At 41.8% G+C, this 7,576-nt stretch overlaps 1 long non-coding RNA gene across 1 annotated transcript; it reads left to right on the top strand.

Annotated features, from left to right (window-relative positions):
* The first annotated feature begins 2,846 nt into the window (after window positions 1–2,846).
* LOC145430019 (uncharacterized) lies at window positions 2,847–6,954 on the top strand. The gene is made up of 3 exons (XR_013910395.1): window positions 2,847–2,980; window positions 4,536–4,605; window positions 6,188–6,954. It is a non-coding gene; the product is annotated as an uncharacterized LOC145430019 (long non-coding RNA).
* Window positions 6,955–7,576: the final 622 nt, after the last annotated feature.

The following is a 7,576-nucleotide window of genomic DNA, read 5'->3' as shown; positions in this document are numbered from 1 at the left end:
GTAGAGAGCACGATGGCTATCACTCACAGGCAGCAGCTCATGTTACATATATTTGCCACAAGATAAATGGGTATTTGGCAAATGATTCACTAAATTAGATCCACTACAGCTTTTTTCTTTCTTTCTTTCTTTCTTTCTTTCTTTCTTTCTTTCTTTCTTTCTTTCTTTCTTTCTTTCTTTCTTTCTTTCTTTCTTTTCTTTTCTTTTCTTTTCTTTTTTTTTTACAATTTGATTTCTGCACAGCTGACAAAAAGGTTTGGAATTGCACCGGTTTCCTTGTGTTTAGTGGTCATGTATCAGTACAATCAGTACACATGTGCTTTTCTTTCACGCAAGCTAAACATGCCATCTCAGCTGTCTGCCCTACCTGACATTTTAATCAGGCTGAGTTGTTGCAGTGCCACATCCTCTTAGCCAACAGTCTCATCCGGAGAAAGCATGTAATGAAATTTGCCCTAAATCATGGACATCAGGCCGGAGGTCCAAAAGGTTAAGAGGAGCACAGGGTCAGGTCCTATATAACGCTCCCTGTGCAGAATTAAAAGGGAAAGGCTTCCTTTGTCCAAACCAACCAGCAGGTCAAGAAGGTCAGGAGGTCAGTGTCAGGAGGAAGGCCCGGCTCCTCCATCTCAACTGCTAAAACCCGCCTTCAAAAAAAAAAAAAAAGGAGAGGAATATCGAACACACCTCCCCAAAAATTAGTGTTGTTTTTTTATGGCCAGGGTTCAGATGGAGGCACACTGACTAGATTCACCATGCTTTAATCGGGAGAAGAGGAAGTCCATCTCTGCAAATACACACACTTTGGAGGTCAGAGGACAGAACCAGCACCTGTGACATTATCGTCAGTGTCTGTATGTGTTTGTATATTAATGGAGATGACATAGGGACAAGAGGTTTCAAGGAGCAAATTGGATTCATGTCAGACCTTCTGCTTATTGATAAAGATGACAGATGCTCGCATAAGCACGGCGGGCCAGATTCAGACGTTAACACAGTTAACTGCTATTTGCTCACAGTGCTATTATTCTAAATGGCATTATGGTGGGATGTGTGGCTGCGAGACATGATGGTGTGCTGCTGATGGGCTCTGTTTGCATTTGCGTGCATGTTTTAATCTTTGAACTAGGAGCTGCTGGTCTCAGTATTGAATGGGCATACAGGCCAAATGGAAACAGTGGCAGCTGATTGAGACAAATGACATAGAGGCCTGACATTTCAACCGGGAGAGGGAAAGAGCGCAAAAGATGGACACTCTCTGTGTAATGATATCCAGCTGGCTAAGAGCCACATCAGTATTTGTTGCTTCCGTGGACCTACTGAATCATACTTTTTACACAGCTAATACAGCATTTTAGGGGGGAAAAATTGAATTAGTATGAAAATGTTAAATATTAACTCGCAAGTTCACTTATCTCAGGTCAGGATAAACAACAGCATTATCAGTTAAAATTGTTTGCTTCTGGTCTTGTATCTTCCGGGCAGATCAAGAGACGTCTGCTGTGTATACGTGAAGTGACCCTCATTCTTCTCGTAGAATCCCAAGTGCTCTCTCTCTCTGTGTCTCAGCCTTTGTCTCGGTCTTTACTTCGCTCTCTCTTATCTCACTCTCTGCGCTTGTTGACCCTACCTGAGTTGGTTAGTCATCCTCTCCAGGCGTCACTAAGGCAATTTCAAGGATTGCCATAAATCAGGCTAGAGGCTCGGCTATCAGTGAGTGACACATCAACATCTATTCAGCATTCTACATCTAACTTTAATGGGGAGCTATAAACATTTATGAGTATACCATTTGTGTGCAACTCTTTGCTCAAGAATCTCCCTAGAACTCTATCAGCGTCTCCTTATCGCGCACACGGTACTGCAGATAGAGTGAACGGAGACAAAATAGAGAGTTTCGTTGAACTGAATTCTTGGACTCGTATCACCTGTTGATAAAGACTGTCCTGTCTTTCCAGTAAGCATTGATTTAGTCTTACCTGGTTGATATGAATTGTCATGGGTCAAAGGTGCTGATAAGAAAACAGAAATGTGTGAAAACACATGATATCTTTGTTACTGAGTAAGAAAGTATAAAGTTGTCAAAGATGCGTGTCAAGAGATCTGTTTTTACAATGCTCCCACTTTGTAAACACTTTAATCAGATAAGGTAACACCATTGTGGCAATTAACCAGAACTGACAAAGGCACTTTTATATTTCAGACTCCAATAAATAAATACAGAAGTAAAGATAGAGTTTATATGCGGTATTAAAGCCGTTAAGAAGTTTCAATGTCAGTTTTCGCACACTAGCGTGTCATTTCCTCTCAAGGGTTAGCTAAATCAGGTCTGGAGTTTGTGAAAACCATTAGGATAAAACAAGTCCGGTAAGACAAGACCTTTGCTGTTTTTACACAACACTGACCAGCCACTGATGCTCACAGAGTACAAACAGCAGTTAATTTATCTTGTTGTCTTTATTGTATTTTATGTTTATAGTGCTATTGTTAGTCTCTGTTGTACAGTCATATATTTCCCTTACACACAGAGGGGTCTACTGTCTCATAGTGCAGTGTACCATATACAGTAGCATAGGTACAGTTACAGTGATTAATAGCAATTTAGCCATAAAGCATATCATAGATCATAACTGAAAACCTTCATGTTTTTTTAAGTGTAAAAAAAGTGCCAGTGCAGCTCTTCTCGGTACGGTGGTGAACTTTCTTCGCTGCTATCGATTAAAAGGTGGTGGAAGTGAAGGGGGTGGGGCAGGTGAGGCCGCATGGGTTTAATTAGAGCGTCAACACCACTGTGCTGCACAGGCCAGCTGATAAGGAGAGTAGACAGATGACAGGAGGTTTGCGAGGCCGGTCGGAGTCAGTCTTATCTTGGGGTGGAGAAAGACTGCAGCTGCCCTGGCTTCCTCACGCAATAGAGGGAGGGGTGGAGGAGGAAGATGTGGGAGAGTGGGAGAGGTTGCGAGCTCCCATTCGAGTACCTGTGAGTCATTGATATCTTCTTGTCGTGCTTTTCGGTGGCATGTGCCAAACTGGTTTAATCAGTTACCGACGAGATCTCAGTGCCACCTTGTGCTCCTATTTGCTGGCTGAGGATTAATTTGAACCCAGTCAGTTGTCAAAAGAAACCTTGAATTTTAGGTAAAAAGGCATTAAGGATGAGCTCCACTACTTTGCAAGGTTATCTGCTGTTGAAGCTGTGCTAAATCGATGATCTGGCTACTCTCTTAACAAAGATTCTATTGAATAAAACTGTATTTACAGTCCTTGTGCTATCCACTCTATGTCATCGTAATTACAGGATGGTTTTCATCCTAATCTCAGAAAGGCGGAAGGGTTAAGTGAAAAGAAAAAGGTGAGACAGATGTTCAATCTGTTTTTTATCTATTCTGGAAGAAGGGAATCGGATGAAGTGTGAGTAAATGGATGGCCATCTATTTCTGTTTGTGTATGCTAACATTTATGGGGATATTAAGTCGGTGAGTGAGATATCCATAAAAGGGGGGGGGGGGGGGGTCTATATAGCAACGCTGCTGCGACTAAGCGTGTGTGTGAGTTACTCTGTGTGTGTGTGTATGTGTGACGCTCTGGCTCCTTGCTGTCTGCGCCTTGCTCCCCGCCGCTCATTGCACACCACATTATTTTTAACCCACTGCCTCCGAGAGGAAGCAGGAGACGCTTGGGCCTCTGAAGTCCAGCACAATGAGGAGCAAGCTCACACACACACACATGCACACAGTCACCAAGCTGCACACGTGTGCTGAAACACCTAGACACACACACCACGCTTTTAGGCTGTCGTCATCTGTCGACAGATACTGCTTGAGACGGACACGTACCTGCACGCACACTTGCAGGGAGGGAGACATTACCGTGCGTGTTTTCCTTCAACACCAGACATCCATCCTCCACCTTCTCCCAGACAGACAGGACAATACAGTCCCACACAGGGACAGCCTGCCTTACCTTGCACCCCACCCATCTCCACTGTGGCGAAGGTTGTCCCTGGTGACCCAAATCCTGCAGGTCACCATGGGTCACCGGGCTGTAAATGAACTGATACTAATTACAGTAAACAGCACCACATTAGAGAGTGTGTGTGCGTCTGAATGTGTGTTTGCACATGCATGCAAGTGGCGAAACTGGACAGGCTTAATTCACGGAAAAGGGAGGTCCACACACCAGCTGCAAGCAGCAATCAAGGGCCTTTAATTGTTCGCGTCGATCGTCATGGGTGGGGGGCGGCGCAGAGGTTTTGAAGCCAAGGCCTCTCGTCTATTTTCTCACTTCCTCTTCTAAACATTTAATCACCACTGCAGTGATTTGTGTTTGGATTTCAGCGCTTTAGCCTCAGGTATCAGCACCTTGAATACATGAAACAGATCTTCAGCTGTGTATTCGTTTCTGTGTGTCATCTGTGTGCACTCACCTAAATCTTTTCGACGAAAGCAGTGAGCCACCTGTTGATTTGGCCTGCACTATTTTCAAGTATAGTCTCACAAGACTGCAAGCTGTCTAACTGAGTCTCCTCTATGCAGTTTACCCTATCAAACGCTCCCATGATGCCTCACCGCGAAAGAGACTGGCTGACCGGCTGAGTGGTGCCTTGTAAGTATTTAACTCGTGCAGTACACACACACCGATGTGTACACGCACACATCAACACAGTCACTCAGTCAAGGCAGAAAATCAGATTGACTCAACCTCTAAAGGCAGTGCCACTGAAATCAGATTACAGATGAAGGAACCCACAATTTCCAGAGCACCGCATCCACCACAAATGCTTTGGCCTTGAAAACATACACCTCTTCCTCCCTCTGTTTCTTACCTATCTGACATACGCACATTAATCCACGTTCGCACACATGCACATTCGCTCGAAGGGAAAAGTGATCAACAGGGAAAGTGATGGCTGGGGGAAAATTGAAGGTAATTAAGTCCAGCCCTCCTTGTCTGAATCAATGAGATGAGGGGTCACAGACCCTTCTCACGTTGCACTCTTGTTATGCCTTTTTTCAGCTGCCTCTCTTTCTGTACCTTTTTATTTCTCTATAGACACTCACATACCTCATATACAGTGGCGTAAGAAGTGTTTGCCCCCTTCCTGATTTCATATTTTTTTATGTTTCAGATCATCAAACAAATTTAAATACTAGACAAGGATATCATGAGTAAACACAAAATGCAGTTTCTAAATAAAGATGTTTTTTAATACTAAGGGGGGGGGGGGGAAATCTAAGCATACAAGGCCCTGTGTGAAAAAGATTTCCCCTTCCCCTACCCTGTTATAACATAAAATAACTGTAGTATATCAAATCTTTGGAAAGAGTTCACTTTCTGTAGTTACACCAGGCCTGATTACTGTCACACCTGTTCTCGAATTTAAATCACCTAAATGGAGCAGATCAAAAGATCATCAAAAGCCAGACATCATGCCATGATTCAAGGAAATTCAGGAATAATTAAGAAACGAAGTAATTGATATCTCTCAGTCTGAAAAAGGTTATGAAGCCATTTCTAAAGCTGTGGGATTCCAGTGTACCACAGTGAGAGCCAAATGGCAAAAACACAGAACAGTGGTGAACCTTCCCAGGACTAGCAAAAATGACCCCAAGAGTACAACAACGACTCGTCCAAGAGGTCACAAAAGACCCCAGAACAACAGTGTCCCAGTCAAAGTCCTGAACTGAATCTGATTGAGATGCTGTGGCAAGACCTTAAAAAGGCAGTTCATGCTCAAAAACCCTCCAATGTGACTGAATTACAACAACTGTAACATTGCGTGGGCCAAAATTCCTCTACAGCAGTGTAAAAGACTCATTGCCAGTTACTGCAAATGCTTGATTGCAGGTGTTGCTGCTACGGGTAGCCCAACCAGTTATTAGGTTTAAGGGGCAATCACCTTTTCACACAGGGCCATGGAGGTTTGGATTTTTTCCCCCCTTAATAATAAAAATCTTCAAATAGAATTTTGTATTTGTCTAATATTTTAATTTGTTTGCTGATCTGAAACATTTTAGAGTGATAAACATATAAATAATTAGGAAATCAGGAAGGGCATAAACAATTATACCATAAAAACTATATGTTATTACATTTCTATTTGACTTCTTTATTTTTTTTACCCAATTTTTTTAAAAGTGAGTTTTATTATTTGTTAACTCTCACTTTATGGGCTTTATTGGAACAGCCTTCACTTCTCTCCATGAGGACTGATGTTGACATCCTGCTTCACAGCCTGTCCAGCCGCCACAGTGTATAGCCAAACGCCCTGAAAGTGTCTGCCACATTGTTCTCCTACTTGAAAGTCAGCAAAGCTTTGTCAGCGTCCTCTCTCCTGTAGTCCTTTATCGTATTCACACGCTGTGCTGTATTTTTAGCCTCACCAAGTTCGTTCACATTGTTCCGGCAATTCTTGAGCAATCTTTCAGACCTCCCCACCTCCTCCATTGTATTTTTAGACAAAGGTGAAAAATGGCAGACCTGACGGGGAATAATGAAGGACCTTCTCCTGAATGAGGGTTGGGTCTGGCTTGAGACCAGACAAACTTTGTAAGGAGACAGTGTTAAGATAAATCCAGTGAAAAAATGACTTGAATAAAATCCACTGTGGATTATTTTTATTTTATTATAGAGTAAAGTTTTTGTTTTTTTTGTTTTTTTTAAATCTGTATTTGTCAGTTAAAGGATAAAAAAGTGGACTTATTGTCCACTTTTTTATTAAAACACATTTAAAGAACAATATTGTAATTGTTACTGCTATTTGATACAAAACATGAAACAACAGTTTGCTGATTATGTGCTGTAAAATTATGATCTGTGTAACAACATATAATGATAAAATGATATGGAAATATGGCAGTTTTGTTGATAATGTCACTTAAAATGTTACTTAAATCCCCAAATTTATTGTTGCACAAAATAAAACAATTTTGCTAAGTGCTTATTACATAAAAATGAAACTTTGTTGCTAGCTACTGTACTTGTGTGACCATATTTTGAGGCCATTAGTTTGCAAAGTGTTGACAACCTGGCTGATGGTGTGGAAAAAAAACACAGATTAATCCATCCATATATTTTCTTATCCAATTTAGGGTCACGGCAGAGGAAGGCTACACCCTGAATGGGTTGCTAGTTCATCACAGGGCCTATTCAGTGCAGGAAATAAATAGGTTTCTCAGAACCACTTAGGACTATACTCGTCACTTCCAGTAAGCTTATCTCACTAGCTCAAATACCATAAACTTTCTCATCTTCTTCAAGTTTATTTGTACAACGCCTTTTACAGACACATCCAGCCTAAAAGATAACTATAATCTCTGTTTAATAGCAAAAAATGGCACCCAGAAGTATAGCAACTCATAGGTCAAGGTGGGATAGGCCGTGGCAGGAACAGGGCTATAACCTGCCCAATTAGAATATGCATGTAATGTTTTAAACCATGGTGACATCTGTGTACATGGTTATGTCTATGCATATGCCTCAGAGTAAGAGATAGCCAGATACATTCCACGGAGAGCAATTTACTCTGTTTTTTTCTTCTCTTTAGGCCTGGTTCTGTCTAGTTATAAAGAAGGAG

The sequence above is a fragment of the Astatotilapia calliptera genome, chromosome 7, assembly GCF_964374335.1.
Source record: "Astatotilapia calliptera chromosome 7, fAstCal68.1, whole genome shotgun sequence".
NCBI lineage: Eukaryota > Metazoa > Chordata > Actinopteri > Cichliformes > Cichlidae > Astatotilapia > Astatotilapia calliptera.
The sequence above is the reverse complement of the archived record's forward strand: the minus strand, read 5'-3'. Positions and strand labels throughout refer to the sequence as shown.